Here is an 18,253-nt window from a genome sequence, read left to right on the forward strand (position 1 = left end):
TGGAGTCTGTTTTGACTCATGGTACTTCTCAGCCAGGTATGGAGCTGACGCAAGACACTAAAAGACCTCACAGCTACAGCTGCTAACTGAGTTTGTTAGGGCAAGCTGAATAACAGTTTTCAGTGTGGGGAAGATCTGATTATCCAGAAGATTGTACAATGTTAACATATCTGGGATGGCACCAGCCTCACTCTTGAGCCTCAAAACGTTTTTGGCAACCGTGACTTCCTCTGACTGAAGCTCAATATGGTAATGCAGTGCCAGGGCTGACAACCCAGTTTGTTTTGCAGATTCTGTATAGCAGCTTTAATATAGGGAGAACACAACTTCCAGATTGTATGAGTAAAATTAGTTGGGTTTTTTTCTTTGTCAGTTTAACAGTTTCTGTTTTGCCTGTTAGTGTTCCCTGTCTGTTTTCTTACCTGGTTCTTCCTGATCTTGTACTTTCTCCTCATGTTCTCCTCTTTCCTCTCTCCCTCTTTGGACTGACAATCATACACAAATAGATTGTATTCAATTAGATTAAATAAAATACTATTAAGATCACTAATAAAAAAAAAAAGTCCTCTCTCAGTGTACTTTCAACCAAAAGGCAAATAACCAAACCACATGTACATCTAATAAAGGATATAAATACTGAAACACTGATCCAACATTATCCTTTATTGATGGATCATTTGATCCTACACTTTTACCTGAATGTGGCTCCTTTTTTTTGAAAAAACTTCCTCATATCCATTATGAACCTGGCTATCTCTGTACACAAACACACACACACACACAACAGGAGTTATAAGGTTAATGGGCATCCAGTCAGTTAGCTAGTTAGTACCTTGGGTTTAATATCGGCACGTGCACATATGACAAAATAACCAGTTTCTCTCATTTACATTTCAAACAGGACAGTGGTAACAACAGCAGGCTACGGACAATGTTAAGTTTTAGATTTTAAATAGACTGTATAAATTTCAATGGTAGCAACAGGACAATGAAATATCGCTGATTTTACTACAGAGTAGGACGGATTGTAGGGTAGCAAACATAGTCGGGAAACACGTTTTCTACACTGCAGGTTACCTGGGTGTAATGTTTTTCAGCTAAAAAGAAACATGGCCTGACTCCTACCTAACTATATAAAGAGTAACTGAAGGTTAAATGCAGCTAATATGTCCTGTTTTAAGGCAGGCGCTTCCACGTCCGCTCTGCTGCGTCTCAGCCACCATCGCTCTGGCAGCAACGGAGCTAGAGCCAGAGTAGGGGAAAGACGAGCTGGAACAAACCATTTTCGGAGGGGGGAGGGGTTATCTATACTTTCGTTGTTAAAATGTTCCATCTCAATTACGTACTGTAAGCTTTTTATATTTTTAGTAGTGTGTCCCACAAACAGCAAATATTGTCAAAAAAAAAAAAAAGTAAGAAATCTTTGGGGGTGCTTTGATTCATTTTGGGGGTGCTGAAGCACCCCCAAAAATGGGCTAAAATCGCCCCTGAGTTCCAGTTTGTACTTCGACAAAATGCCAAGAAAAGGTCAAAGGTCGCAGTCTCAGAAGCTTAGATGGCAAAAGCAGCGAGAACAGGTAAATGTTTCTCAGACCGATGAGCAGGTAAAGGTGTCTGTTACAAGTATTCCCAGTCCAGAAGTGCAGAGCAGTGCTCAGACAGCCACGGTGTCTTATGCAGATGTGGTAAAGAGAGGTGTTCGCTCAGCATATGTGCCAGATGCTAAAGTACAGCAGGTAATTCAGACTGAACCCCAGGTAACTGTGCAAACGCAGCATGATGGAGAAGCTCCAGGACCATCTCATGTAGAGGTTACAAACAGTGAAAGTCGTCCACGAGTGAGTAGCATCCGTGCATCCCGAAGCCAGGCCTCTCCTAAGTATGGAAAGTACAGGAATCAGCAATGCATGGCTAACAGTTTGGTTTTCCTGTCATTCTTACACGAGGATGAATTCATTACGAGAGCAGATCTTAACAGTGTGTTGGACAAAGGCCATGCCGTGTATTCAGATGCCAGAAAGAGGTTTGTGAACAGTGTGTTTCTAGCCTGCGATGAGCTTCCCACAGTGGTCCGCAGCCGCAGACACAAGTATCAAGTGGACATGTCTCAGTTTGCTCATTACGGCACATTCGATGGTACAGATCATCTTCCGAGCCTTGAACAGGGACTACAGTGTTTGGCTTCAGCGGTTCGCTATGCTTTGCTAGTCATGGGAGGAAACGTCATTGCAGTTTGCAGGCTGACTTCAGGTGAATATGCATATTTTGACCCTCACTCACGTAAGTCTACAGGAATGCCATTGTCACTAGGTGTAAGTGGTGGAACTGCAGTTATGTTAAAATTCACACGTCTTAACGACATGACTGACAGGATCAAATGTTTGTACCGAATGTTTAGCATCGCACCAACCAGCACTTATGAGCTACAGCCTGTCGAGTTTCACAGTGAAAACGCTGCTGACCAAAGAGATGCTAATCAAACCACCGAATACAGACAAACAGCTGCAAGTGTTCCAGCCGCAGCTTTAAATGAACCTGTCCATGAATTAAATTCCCAAACGACCACTGAGCAGACACGGAAAACTGTTACGGAGACTGTAATCACTGAAGTGACATCATCCAGAGTGGATTATTCAGATGAGACAGCTGCTACTGAAAACAAGAATCGTCCTTCTGATTATTTACAGAAAGAAACCTCTGCATCTTCTGTGAGAGAAACTCAGGTAATATCAGATGCTGTTCCTCAGAATGATTCAAACACTGTCTCCTGTTCAACTAAGGCAACACAGGAACGGCCACATAAAATTTTGAAACGTAATAAACAGGAAGCACAAAAAATGAGGAGAAGGTCACTGGCCCAACAGAAATTACCACAAAGAAAGGAAAATCAGAAAAGGAAGGAAAGGGAGATGTACAGTTGTGATGAAAGCTTTAAGCCAAAGAAAAGAAATTCCAGTAGAAAGTCTAATGATCCAGATCACAGACAGAAGAAGAGAGTGTACAAAAATAATCTGTATAAACTAAATGCTACATATAGAGAGAAACAGACAGAACATTTGAGAAAGATCTATAAAGAAAGAGATGATTTTAAGGAAAAACAGAAGGAGCAAATGAAAAGGCTGTATAGAGAAAGTGCTAAAATTAGAGAGAAAAAAAGGGAATGTGTCATAAGGACATACAAAGACAATCCTATATTCCGAGAAAAGCAGAAAGAACATATAAGGAGAACATATAGAGAGTCTTCTATATTCCAAAAAAAGCAGAAAGAACGTATAAGAAGAACATATAGAGAGTCTTCTATATTCCGAGAAAAGCAGAAAGAACGTATAAGAAGAACATATAGAGAGTCTTCTATATTCCGAGAAAAGCAGAAAGAACGTATGAGAAGAACATATAGAGAGTCTTCTATATTCCGAGAAAAGCAGAAAGAACATATGAGAAGAACATATAGAGAGTCTTCTATAATCCGAGAAAAGCAGAAAGAACGTAGAAGAAGAACATATAGAAGTTCTGTTGAATTCAGAGAGAAACATAAAGCCTGCATGAGGTCATATGTATATAAACTATATCAAGAAAGTGAAGAATTTAAAAAGAAAAAACTATCTTACATCACTAAACGTTATGGAGAAGAGAGACAATTTCAGCAACAACACAAAGAGAATATGAGAGAACGAATGAGAGCAAAATATTGGAACGGTTTTTCTTTTAGACAGATGCATAATATCAGATGTGCAATGAATATAAAAAGAAAATATCGTCAGATGCATCGACCAGCTGAAAGCTTACAGTGTCATCCAGATAACAGTTTAATGAATGAGGCCATATCTCGTTTCAGATCAAACATTAAGTCAGCACCATCCTATGTTTGTACTGTTTGTCTCAAAGCTTCTTTTCCTAATCAGGTTAAAATCTGCAAAAGAACAAATTACTCAAAACACCAAACTGTAGCTCAGCAGTGTCTAACTGGTAAATTTGTTCATATGTGTGATGAAGCATGTAATGATCACTGCAGCTTTCCTGATGAGAGAAAAAAGGAGTATATCTGTCACACGTGTCACAGTTCCCTCAAAAGTGGACGCACGCCAAGGCTTGCTGCTGTCAATGGTTTAGATCTGCAGGATATTCCAGCTGAACTGTGTGATCTCAACATTCTGGAGAGACATCTGATTGCCAAATGCATCCCATTTGCAAAGATTATTCCACTTCCAAAGGGCAGACAAAGACTCATACGTGGTAATGTGGTGTGTGTACCATCTGAAGTCCAACAAACAGTTGACTGTTTGCCTCGGCTCAGAAACCAATCACAGATAATGAGGATCAAGTTGAAAAGACGACTGTGCTACAAAGGCCATCAGCTGTTCCAGACTGTCACCTGGTCTAAACTGATCCAAGCCCTGCGTAAACTCAAACAAATTCATCCACAGTACACAGATATTGTTATCAGAGATGATGCATTGCTTTGTGATCCCACGTTACCTGATGATGACAGCAGTGATGAAGCCAGCATGGCAAGTGATGATTATAATGAAGCAGATTTAATGGAAATTGACAACTATGAAAAAGATGCCCTTTTGTGTGAAACTGAGTCTGAAAGTGAACAAGCTATTAATATGCAATCCTGTGATGAACAACCAGAGGAACAAAATCCAGAGGAACCAGAAAGTGATTTGAACAATGGAGGTTTTGCTCTAGAAAGTTGCCTGCAGCCTGTAGACATTTCAGAAGAGATTCTCTCTTTCACTGATAACACATATTGTGTGGCTCCTGCAGAAAGAAACAATCCTGTTAGCTTCTTCAGAACTCCTCATTTGGAAGCCATGGCATTTCCTGTGCAGTTTCCTACTGGTCAGAATACATTGGATGAAAAGAGACGTCTTAAACTCACACCAAGTGCTTACTTCAAGTCAAGGCTTTTCAACATTGATGCAAGATTTGCTAAAGATACAAATTACCTGTTTTTCTCACAGTTTGTCACTGAAATACACTTGGCTAATTCCAGCATGACAATACAACTAAGGAAAGGTAAAACTATGACCAAAGATGGACGCAAAATCACATCAGGAATGTTACAAAGTAAGACAGAAGTAGAGAAGCTGGTAAGAAATAAAGATGCAATCAGATTCATGCAGCCACTCAGAGGAACTCCAGCTTACTGGCAGAAAACTACAAGAGATCTATTCAGTATGGTTCGTCAAATAGGAACACCTCAGTTCTTTGTCACTTTCTCTGCTGCTGAGATGAGATGGCCTGAAGTGATTCAAGCAATAAAGAGACAGCAAGGTGAAGAGGTTGATTTTGAAGCCCTGGACTGGTCAGAAAAGTGTGAAATTCTAAGATCAAATCCAGTAACCACGATGCGAATGTTTGATAAGCGTGTTGAGGCTTTGTTCAGAGATTTGCTTTTTTCTCCTGCACAGCCCCTTGGTGAAATCATTGATTACTTTTACAGAGTTGAGTTTCAGCACAGAGGTAGTCCGCATATACACATTTTGCTGTGGATTCGAGAAAAGGTAGAAGTAGATGTGGATGACGACCAAACTGTCTGTGACTTTGTGGACAGATACATCTCAGCTCAACTCCCTGATCCAGAAAAACAGCCTGAACTGCACAAAAAAGTTGCTGAACTACAAAAGCACAGCAAAAACCACACAAAAACATGCTTTAAGAGTGTAAACTCTGGTTGTAGATTTGGGTTTCCAAAACCGCCATCCACAAGAACAATGATTGTGAGAAAGGATGAGGATTCAGACACTGAAGCTGCAAAAGCCAAACTCAGACCTTTGTTGAACCTGCTGAAGGAACCTGAAGCTGCTTCTCTCACCATAGAGCAGATTCTGTCACGATGCAACTTGACAATGAATGAGTATGAGCAATGCCTCCAAGACATAAACAAGAAAACAGCTCTTATTCTGAAACGTGACCCAAAGGACTGTTGGATCAACAATTACAACCCACACCTGCTTGAAGCCTGGAACTCTAATTTAGATGTCTCGTTAATATTGAATGCCTATTCATGTATAGAATACCTCTGTAAATATATAACGAAGAAAGAATCTGGCCTCTCTGAATACCTGAAGACAGTTATTGATAACTCTGATAAGAACACGGTCAATGAATGTGATGAAATGAGAGCTGTGATGCAGGCTTATTCAAAAAAGAGAGAAATCAGCGCACAGGAGTGTGTGACTCGAGTCTGTGGCCTAAAAATGAAAAAATGTTCCCGCAGTGTTGTATTTGTACCAACAGATGATAACCCAGTAAAAATGAGTCGCCCGATGAGCTACCTGGAATCCACAACACATGACAGTTGTAATATTTGGATGACAAGTTTGAGCGATAAATACAAATGCAGACCTGAGACACCAGAATATGAGGAAATGTCCCTGGCTGATTTTGCTGCCTTGTGCCGGTTGGTGAGTGGTCCAAATGAAGGAAAAGATGTGCTTCCTCTTCTAAACCAGCTTGGATTTGTACAAAGGTGAAAGAATGATAAACCAGCTATAATCAGATATTACCACTGTTCACAAGAAAAAGATCCTGAGCAATATTATGGTCGACTGTTGAGACTTTACCTTCCACACAGATCAGAGCAGGAACTGAAACCACAAGGGTTCCAAACCTATCAGTCCTTCTACAACTCAGGTTTTGTGCGACTTCCATGTTCAGACCACAGTGAGTCTGTGAAAAGGGTTGTGAAGAGAAATAAAGACAAGTATGAGAAGAAGTCTGAGGATATTGAGAGTGCACTGGAAGAGTTTGAACAAAATAGGGATGTTGTTATTGATGAATGGTGTAATCTTGCTCCTGAATCTGAAGTTGTGAGGTTGCAATGTGATGAGAATCTTCCTGAGAGACATTCTGATGATGAGAACGAACAGGAGAATGTCCCTGACTACAGTCGTCAGTCTGATGCTGTAACAGAGATCAGAGCCATCAGAGAACAACCTGCAGTCGATCCAGCTGTGGTACGTGTAATGTATCAGAATCTGAACCAGAAGCAGGCCTGCGTGTTCTATGCTATAAGAGACTGGTGTATTCAGCGAGTTTGTGGTTTGAACCCAGATCCATTTTTCTTCTATATCAACGGTGGTGCAGGAACTGGAAAGTCACATCTGATTAAATGTATTCACTCTGAAGCATCAAAGATCCTGAGCAGACTGCCTGCTAATGCAGAAGAAGCTGACATATCAAATTCAACTGTTTTACTGACGTCATTTACCGGGACAGCAGCTTTTTCTATCAATGGCTCTACGTTACATTCCCTACTGAAACTACCCAGGAGTCTGAAACCACCCATTCAAGGACTTGGTAACCAACTAGATGAAGTCAGATGTGAGCTTATAAATGCTGAAATTATTGTTGTTGATGAGATTTCAATGGTTTCAAAACCCCTTTTTGCTTATGTGGATGCAAGACTGAAACAAATCAAAGGCACTCAGAGACCTTTTGGTGGAATGTCAGTTTTAGCTGTTGGAGATTTTTACCAGCTGCCACCAGTGCGACAGTCTAAACCTCTCTGTGTTTACGATCCAGAACAGATTGACCTATGGCAGGAACATTTTCAGATGATCACTCTAACCGAGATCATGCGTCAGAAAGATGATGTGGCCTTTGCAGAGATGTTGAACAGGATTAGAGTGAAAGAAAAGACAGATGAGCTTTCTCAGTGCGACAGAGATTTGTTGTGACAGGCTGTGACTGCACCAGAAGAATGTCCAACTGAGGTCTTACACATTTATGCCACCAACAAGAGTGTTGAATCCCACAACACAGATACGCTCAAGAAGCTTCATTCAAACATTATAATCATCAATGCAGACGATTTCCAGAAGGATAAACGTACAGGCAGAATGGCACGAAGAGACAGACCATTTACAGGTGGGCGAAATGATTTACCCGACACCCTGAATGTTGCTGAAGGAGCTCGAGTGATGCTGACCAGAAACTTGGACACACTAAACGGTTTGGTCAATGGTGCTTTTGGTATACTGATAAAGGTGGTGAGATCTGAAAATGATGGACACATAATTAAACTGGGGCTCAGAATGGACAACCGGCAGTCTGTAAGAAACACCCGCAGTGCTAATGCAGCATCTGATGATCTGATTTATATTGAAAGAGCAGAGGAGAGTCTGAAGTTTAAAGGAGCGGTACGCAGACAGTTTCCTGTAAAGCTAGCATTCGCCTGCACAATCCACAAAACCCAGGGTCTTACAACACAGACAGCTGTAGTTTCAATGAAGAACATTTTTGAACCTGGTATGGCTTATGTTGCTCTCAGCAGGGTGACGTCTCTCAGTGGACTCTATTTACAGGACTTGGATGAGAAAAAGATTTACGCCAATCCCGAGGTAACTGCAGCGCTCCAAACCATGAGAGAAGCCAGCGTTGAGGAAATGATGCCTCTTCTTCAGGTCAGAGAAACAGCCAGCAGACCTGACACTCTTACACTGATCCATCACAATACGGAGGGTTTGCCATCTCACATCAGTGACATCAAGAGTCATCATGAAATGTGTTTAGCAGATGTTTGTGTCTCACAGAGTCTCACCTCCAAGGCTCCTTTGTTGCAGACAGTCTTCATTTGGACGGCTACACCATGTTCAAACGCAACAGACATGTGTCCTACACAAACTTCCTCACATGGCCAGCAGAAGTGGTGGTGGAGTTGTTGTGTATTTGAGAATCATTTCAGGTTCAGGTAAAACAGTATCTGCATAATGTCACTGATCTTGAGTTCTTAGTGTTAAAGGTTCAGGCTCCATTCCCTGCGCTCATTGCTGTTGTGTACAGACCTCCAGACTACAGTTGACACCATTCATGCAAAACCTGGTAAGTCTTTTAGATTCACTTGAAATAATGGACTGTCACGCAATAATTGTGTGTGGAGATTTAATGAGAACCAGTTACAGAGTGGAAGAAAACAGATTCTGGAGCAGTTTCAGTCGAGAGGGTATTCACAGCTGATCACTTCTGCCACTACAGACAAGAACACCCTGCTTGACCTTATTTTTGTTTCTCAGCCACAGCAAAGTCTCTATTCAGGTGTTCTGAGGACATATTACAGTTACCACAGCCCTGTGTTTGTGTCCTGTCCTCCAGCCAATCATGAAGTCGTCTGGTGAGTTTGAAACAATTACAGATCATGTTTGTTACAGAGTTTACTGATTGTAGAGCATTAAAAAGATTTTCATTGAAAAATCTTATTCTTCATATTGTCTTCCCTACTTGTCTGTAAGAAGACCCTTTCTATTGCAATGTTATTAATCATTTCACCAATCATGGCTGTACTTCATGCAGAGCTGGGAGATCTGCTTTCTGTTATCATGCACCTCAGATCTGAAATATGCTGCAAAAGTATTAAACGGACATAATTTATTTTTTATTCTCATGTTTTAAATGACTAAATCTACTAATGCATTTTTTCATGGATGTTAATTGTCATCTCCTTTTTTGATACTTTTTTACTCTGATGTATGTATCTCAACAAACGAGAGCTTCCCCTCAAAGGGCTTTCAAATATGAAATAGTAAATAAATAAATCCCAGATAAATGCAGGTATTTATTATGGGTCACATGAATAATAACAGAAATTATATTTCTTGATTATAGTAGATTTTGTAGAATCAAACATTTGGGAATGAATGAGTTTTGCTTATCATGTTTTACAGGTAAAAAATGTTAAAAGTTTTAAACTATCTTTAGGCTACCAGAGATGTCTATAATGATACATTATGTAGAGAAAACATTTTTACAGCTTACAGAATATATATTAAATCTGATTTAGAAGTACATGGAAAGTTTCTGCATCCATTTCTGACTTGCCTTTATCCGGTGGGTTTGGGTTTGGGTGGATAAAGGCCAAGTCAGAATTCTCTGAGCAGCTGGAAAAGCTGCTAATAAACAAAGACATCAGAAAGCGGGGCTTTAGGTGTAGCCCCGCTTTCTGCCACCTAATTAGATTAGTAACTGACACCCATACCAGCATACATAGACACTTGGGGCTGAGATGGGTGGGTGGGAGGGTGGGTGGGTGGTGTTAAAAGCACTTTATGTTTTGTAGATGTATTTTTTCAGACAGGGCACACACAGTTCTGTTTCCTTTGTGGGAAAACCTTCGAACTTCACCATCCTCAGCTGAAACAACAACATCTTAACACCATCTTCATGAACTGCTGAGCCAAACCTGATCCATCAGTGCTGGACTGCACAGATAACTACATGCCACAAGGAGACTGCTGTTTTATGAACTGCCATACCAGTGTGTCTTCAATGGAGAAGATGACACACCCATCACCTGACCTCCTGCCTGATCTGGAGACCATCATCATGCTGCCACACTACACACCTCTAAGACCATCAATGATGACTGATACTGAGGAAACTGTATTTCCTGTCAGAGATGCTCAGTGATCCTCAGAGCAGAGAGAGGTATGATTCTTTATCTTTGATTAAAAAATGTCATTGCTTTAATTCATTTAATTAATTTAATTCTGTTTATTGCATAAAGAATTACACACTCAAATGATTATACTTGTTGACACTTTTGAGTTTTAATTCACATTATGGATTACAAATCTATGCTTTTTCTACTCTGTCTCTCTGTGCAGGTATGCTGTCTTCTGAGTTCTTCAGTTCCCAACTGAGACATTCAAACCTCATTGCAGAGCTCATGTCTTTCCTCACCATCATGTGAGTGTGAGATTGCTCTGGATTCTGGTTATGTGGCCTGCAGCACCTATAAGGTATTTCAACATTGTTAATTTTATAACTTATTTCTAATAAACACAAATAAAATGTTCCTTTTTCTGTATTTTTTTTAGAACAAGCTCGTCCTGTGTGCTGCATTCCAGCTTCTTAGACTCTACGCAAGTGGACAGAGTATCAGTGCTTGGCCACTCTTACAGACACCGACTTCTGTCAACTCATGCTACTGATCAGGCACCTCACTCCAGGAAGACAGAGGGCTGCAAGCCTGTCATCGTTTCCAGTGTGGCTTGTATTCTTGGGGTAGCATCAGATTTTTCCCACAAATATTCAAAGGTAACACTTATTTTAAGCTTAGTTATTAAATCAAAAGTCTTCCCTTGTGTTAATTTTTTAATTTTTTATTTTACATTTATATGCAGTGATCGGATGTGGTGGAGCTTTGTTAACTGTGTGGAAAACATCTGTTTTACAATGAGGCTGTAAGGTGACAGTTTCCATGTAATTTCAATCATTTGACTAAGCAAAAACATGTTTGCAATTAACATATTTTTTTCAGTTTTGTCTTTTGGATTTATGGTTAACATTCCTCTGTGACAGCAAATACTAAACTGGTCCAAGTAACCAGCATATCATTGGTCAAAGACAAAAAGGACCACATGTCACACTAGCAATGAATTTTGACTGTGTTGTGTCACCAGATTTAACAACAATATCAGACATATGAAACTGAACTCTGGATTAATGTGCAGATGTTTTTGTGTTTTTTTTAATTGTTGAATAATTATTTTGTAGGACAAACCCAATCTATTTACCCAAACAATGTAACTTGTTTGGGTAAATAGTGGATTAATATATCTAATTTATAGTATAGCAAGCTGAATTCATACAAACACACAGCTCTAAATCTTGAATTGTAGGATGTACAAAATGATCATGTGATTATTATGACATTTAAATAACTATATCTATTGAACCATTACACATATTCTTTATAGAAATTACACAATCTCAAAATGTGAAAAAAGAAATGTTTAAGAGAATAAATAATGTGTGTTTGTATGAATCCTGCCTTAGTATGGGTGTCAGTAACTACATTAGTAAGAGTAGGTCTAACAGTGGTTTTCCACATCTGCTCTAATATGTATAGATAATGGGTCAGACATAAAGTCATTTTGAAAAGTTCATAAAGGTCACATCCATTTATATGTGTTCTCTTATCATTTATATCAGTCACACAGCTGACTTGAGTTTTGATCAGAGTAGAACCATAACATTCATGCTAATGGTTCTACTGTTTACAGTTACTTTATGATGGATTTCATCCTGGTCACAGCACTATGTGAAAGCTGTTAGAGGTAAAGTTAACCCAATTAATACTCATCATAAGTCACTCTTTAACGCAAAGCAGTGATTATTTCACTGTAATTATTCCACAATAATGTTCTTTATTTGATCCTGTTTCTTTAAATATGCACATCGATTGTTCAGCTGTGTGACTCTCTACACCTCAAATATATCACAATGTGGACTTCATTTCGACAGTATTTGTAGATTGGTACCATATTTATCATAAAATCAGGAAACTGTAAACTAATTGAAAAAATGAAGCTTCTGAAAATTTTTAATGTGGCATTGGAACATGTTGTTTATCCTTGCCAAATGGTATTTCCACAAAACTCCAGCAAATCAGAGGATATATTTTTCTCTCTCACTTGCTGTTTATATATGTGTATATTTTTGCAGTTAATAGCCTATCATGTGTCTGCGCATCTTAGGGACATAAACATAAACATGGAAAACAAGGATATGTTCACAATTCCAACAGATGCTTCAATTGTTTGTATAGATGTTAGATTCATTTGATTTGCATTTTCTATTAATATTTTTCTGTTTGTCCCAAATGGGATTTTTATTTCTGTATGCCATTACTGTAATCACTGGAAACAACTGAGTAAATATTTTGTATCATATTTTTCTAAAAATATTTGAATGTTCAACTTTTCTACTACTGGTTTTCTACTTTCTAAACTTTCTTCCACTCTTTGGCATTTCAATAACATTATTTTGGGGTGTTTTTATCTCTGACCGCAGCATCTTGTACATTTATTACCTAAATGTTGTTTGTGTGGGTTTTGGTTTTTTGGTTTTTTTTTTTGGTTTTTTTTGCCATTTTTAGATTTCACCAGCTGTGTAAACTCTGCATTTACCTTGGTTTTGTTCCACATCAGTTTATCTGCTGGCTGATTTTCTTCCTTTTCTAATGTTTCTGGTCATTTTTAACAGTTAAACAAGTAACTTTGAGGTTACTTCAGCCTTTCCAGCTGTTATCTGTTGACAGTTTTGCCTAATTATTACATTTCTGCAAAATTATAGCAGTTCTGATAACTTGTAATATTTCTGCCAAGTTTTTAATTTTCTACTAAATTATATTATTTTTGCTAGGTTACACTACTTTTGTTTATTATGTTATGTTAAGTTATGTTATTCTAAATTATTTCATTTCTGCTAAGTTGTAGCTTCTGGTAAACTACAACATTTCTGCTGAATTGTTATGTTTCTTCTAAGTTATTGCATTTCTGCTAAGTTATTACATTTTTGTTTACTTGATGTTGTTCTGCAACGTTATTAAATTTCACAACTTTTTAAACACTGACTTTGATTTCTTCAGCTTCTTCAGCTATTTTCAACTATTTTCAGCAGACAGCTTCAGCTTTAAGCATCCACACTGCATTTTCGCAGGAAATGCAAATTTTTCTAGTTATGTGTGCCTATGCCAAGAGGCACACATATTACTATTCCTCGGATTTATTATGTGTGCCTATGCCAAGAGGCACACATATTACTATTCGTCGGATTTATTATTCTTATTATGTGTGCCTATGCCAAGAGGCACACATATTACTATTCGTCGGATTTTATATTATTATGTGTGCCTATGCAAGAGGCACACATATACTATTCGTCGGATTTATTATTATGTGTGCCTATGCCAAGAGGCACACATATTACTATTCGTCGGATTTATTATTCTTATTATTATTATTATTATCCATCTTCCGCCTAAATTTCGCACGTATCACGCCCCGCAGTTTTGAGACAAGCTTCATATATGTTACTCATTTTGTGCGGCCGGATCTGGAATGGTGTGCTATGACTTTTGGTGTTTATGAATTTTATAGTTTTTAAATATTAATATTTTAGTGAAAATTTTCCCGCGCTCCTCTGCCAAACAGTTTTGACATTAGGATTACATATGTTAGATCATTTTGTGCGGCTGGAGCTGGACTATTATGTTGTGACTTTTGGTGTTTATGACTTTTATAGTTTTTTAATATTAATATTTAGTACAAATTTAGGCCAATTCATCTTTTGGCGCCAAATAAACAGACTTCATTTGTGGTGTCTTGGCTCTCTCTAGTGGTATACCGGGAGTAGTACAGCCGAAAAGATTTATCCTTGTGTTGAAAACTCCATATCCCACAATTCATAGCACGCCTCTACAGAGTGAACAATGGCGGCCACCACTTCGTTTTATATGTCTTTTATTCGTGTTTCTAGGTCACAAAAAAACTTTTAAGATATTTTCAGGCGAGAATGTAGGTGTAAACTTCAAATATCTGCTTGTTTTATCAAGACATCCCATATTTAGCGACAGTGCTCTGACGACGTTGGTCCTGCCTGACAGCTAGCCGGCTACCTAGCTAGCTGCCGCACTTGGCTGCAAATGGATAGCGAGGGACTCTCTCTGTCGTTTCACCTCCCCGGTCTCTCGCAAATGCTCGCACAGAATCGGAGTTACAGCTGGATGTGGAAAAAATAACTGAGTTGTTGGTGGTGCTATAATGCGGAGCTACAACAGTGGGCAGCTATCCACCGGTGTATGACAGAAAGGACATGCCGCGACCGACCGATCGACCGGTGTTTGCTAACGCGGAGGTCAATCGTGGATCAGGGAAAGCGAAGGCAGGAGCGTGAGGTGAACTGAATTTCAGGTAAGAAGTTATGACCTGCACTCTATTTGGGTCAGATATAAACCGAGTTTAGGTGTAGTTTATTTAGCAGCAGTTCTCTTATGTGTTGCTGATAGCCGGCTAGCTAGCTAGCGCGCTAGCATAGTTAGCTAGCACCGCTAGCGACCCTTCGTGAAAAAGCACCCAGGCTTGGCTTATATTGAGGCGGGTGAAACTCGTGTCAGCACCCGGTCGCTCGCCGACAGTATGTGTTTTAGCTGGACTTATTTTTCGTTTATATGGACCGATGATTTATTTATTTATTCATTTTAGTAACGCTATAAACAGTGAAAGGTGGTGGATTGGCCAGATGTAAACTTCAAATATCTGCTCGTGTTACCAAGACATCCCATATTAGCTCTGATGTTTTCGGTGCCTGCAAAGAGCTAGACAGGTAGCTAGCTAACCCGAGCTGGCTGTCTTTTTGACTCAGGGTCATAGCTGGACTTATTTTTCGTTTTTATGAGCCGATGAGGGTTTTTTTTTAGTAACGGTACAAACAGTGAAAGGCGGTGGATTGTCCAGATGCTGGTCGATGTGGAAAAAATAACTGAATTGTTTGGTAGTCGCTGACGCGGAGCTACAACGAGGGCAGCTATCCACCGGTGTGTGTCAGAAAGAACATGCGGGAACGAGGCGGCGAGGTGACCGCCGATCGACCGGTGGTAGATCGTGGATCAGGGAAACCGAAGGCAGGAGAAGCAGGCGGCTGCCGGTCGGAGCGTGAGGTGAACTGAATTTCAGGTAAGAAGTTATGACCTGCACTCTATTTGGGTCAGATATAAACCGAGTTTAGGTGTAGTTTATTTTCGTTGTGCTGACTTTTTACAATCAGTTATAATAACTCGTACTGCGTGGTAGCTAGCACGATGGAGTTTCTATACAGCTGTGTGCGCGCTAAGTTACTGATGTTGAACTTTATGACAGCCTCCCCTGTCATTCTCTCGCCTGTTCAAACTTCAGTCATGAAACTGATCAATGATCGGCTTTTCTCTCTTGTTTGTTTATCGCGCTAAACAACAGCAGCACGTTTAAGCTTGATCAGCTGTTGTTAGAATTCATTTGATTTTAATTTCTAGTATCAGCTGATGTTTGCTGGAGCCACAGCTGTAGAAGCGGCTGGTCGAAACCAGGAGATGACCTTACTGAATCATCAGAGCTGAACTGGTGATGGAGAAACAGGTTTACCTTTTTTTTAGGTGACATGAATGAGTTGAAGGGAAGTTATGAACTGTTTCTGAGAGAAATAAACACCAAGCTCCTTTTTTTATTTAGCTGACAGCTGGTAACTGTGCAGGGGCGGATCTAGCAAAGCTTTTGCCAGGGGCCAGGTAGGGCATTAACAGAGAAAGGTGGACACAAAGATATACCTTTCTTTCTTACTCTCATACAGGGAGTGCAGAATTATTAGGCAAGTTGTATTTTTGAGGAATAATTTTATTATTGAACAACAACCATGTTCTCAATGAACCCAAAAAACACATTAATATCAAAGCTGAATGTTTTCGGAAGTAGTTTTTAGTTGTGTTTGTTTTAGCTATTTTAGGGGGATATCTGTGTGTGCAGGTGACTATTACTGTGCATAATTATTAGGCAACTTAACAAAAAACAAATATATACCCATTTCAATTATTTATTTTACCAGTGAAACCAATATAACATCTCCACATTCACAAATATACATTTCTGACATTCAAAAACAAAACAAAAACAAATCAGCGACCAATATAGCCACCTTTCTTTGCAAGGACACTCAAAAGCCTGCCATCCATGGATTCTGTCAGTGTTTTGATCTGTTCACCATCAACATTGCGTGCAGCAGCAACCAGCCTCCCAGACACTGTTCAGAGAGGTGTACTGTTTTCCCTCCTTGTAAATCTCACATTTGATGATGGACCACAGGTTCTCAATGGGGTTCAGATCAGGTGAACAAGGAGGCCATGTCATTAGTTTTTCTTCTTTATACCCTTTCTTGCAGCCACGCTGTGGAGTACTTGGACGCGTGTGATGGAGCATTGTCCTGCATGAAAATCATGTTTTTCTTGAAGGATGCAGACTTCTTCCTGTACCACTGCTTGAAGAAGGTGTCTTCCAGAAACTGCAGTAGGACTGGGAGTTGAGCTTGACTCCATCCTCAACCCGAAAAGGCCCACAAGCTATCTTTGATGATACCAGCCCAAACCAGTACTCCACCTCCACCTTGCTGGCGTCTGAGTCGGACTGGAGCTCTCTGCCCTTTACCAATCCAGCCACGGGCCCATCCATCTGGCCCATCAAGACTCACTCTCATTTCATCAGTCCATAAAACCTTAGAAAATCAGTCTTGAGATATTTCTTGGCCCAGTCTTGACGTTTCAGCTTGTGTGTCTTGTTCAGTGGTGGTCGTCTTTCAGCCTTTCTTACCTGGCCATGTCTCTGAGTATTGCACACCTTGTGCTTTTGGGCACTCCAGTGATGTTGCAGCTCTGAAATATGGCCAAACTGGTGGCAAGTGGCATCTTGGCAGCTGCACGCTTGACTTTTCTCAGTTCATGGGCAGTTATTTTGCGCCTTGGTTTTTCCACACGCTTCTTGCGACCCTGTTGACTATTTTGAATGAAACGCTTGATTGTTCGATGATCACGCTTCAGAAGCTTTGCAATTTTAAGACTGCTGCATCCCTCTGCAAGATATCTCACTATTTTTGACTTTTCTGAGCCTGTCAAGTCCTTCTTTTGACCCATTTTGCCAAAGGAAAGGAGGTTGCCTAATAATTATGCACACCTGATATAGGGTGTTGATGTCATTAGACCACACCCCTTCTCATTACAGAGATGCACATCACCTAATATGCTTAATTGGTAGTAGGCTTTCGAGCCTATACAGCTTGGAGTAAGACAACATGCATGAAGAGGATGATGTGGACAAAATACTCATTTGCCTAATAATTCTGCACTCCCTGTAAACACCAAGCTCCTTTTTTTGTGTAGCTGACAGCTGGTAACTGTGCAGGGGCGGATCTAGCAAAGCTTTTGCCAGGGGGCAGGTAGGCATTAACAGAGAAAGGTGGACATAAAGATATACTTTTCTTTCTTACTCTCATATAAAATATTTAGCTTTTATTAAATAGTATCTGAATCTCACAACCAAGTTTGTATAATAATACACAAGATTGGCTGTAGACCATTGTTCATAATTCAGAACACTGTGTAGAATAACAAAAAACAAAAAGTGAATGCATGTGTGAAAAGTGGTCTATAATGTAATGCTTCAAGCGTGTTCATGCAAACATTGTCGGTCTGCCGTGGTACAATGGGACTTCTGCTCATGAACCTGTGTGCACAGCGTCTGCAAATCGGCGCTGTACGAAGTAACTTCATCTTTACACAAACTGTAAGCTGTCATCTGTGAAGCGTGAGCGGTGTTTGTTTTTACCATAGTTCATGGTGGAGAATGGCTGCTCTTCTGAGTTTTCTGTCTGTAGCCGTATGAATGGCAACTACAGTGATTAGCAGCGGCATAGGCACACATAAAATTTCTTCTGAAATTTTCGC

This window comes from Oreochromis niloticus, unplaced genomic scaffold, assembly GCF_001858045.2.
Source record: "Oreochromis niloticus isolate F11D_XX unplaced genomic scaffold, O_niloticus_UMD_NMBU tig00007381_pilon, whole genome shotgun sequence".
Lineage (NCBI taxonomy): Eukaryota > Metazoa > Chordata > Actinopteri > Cichliformes > Cichlidae > Oreochromis > Oreochromis niloticus.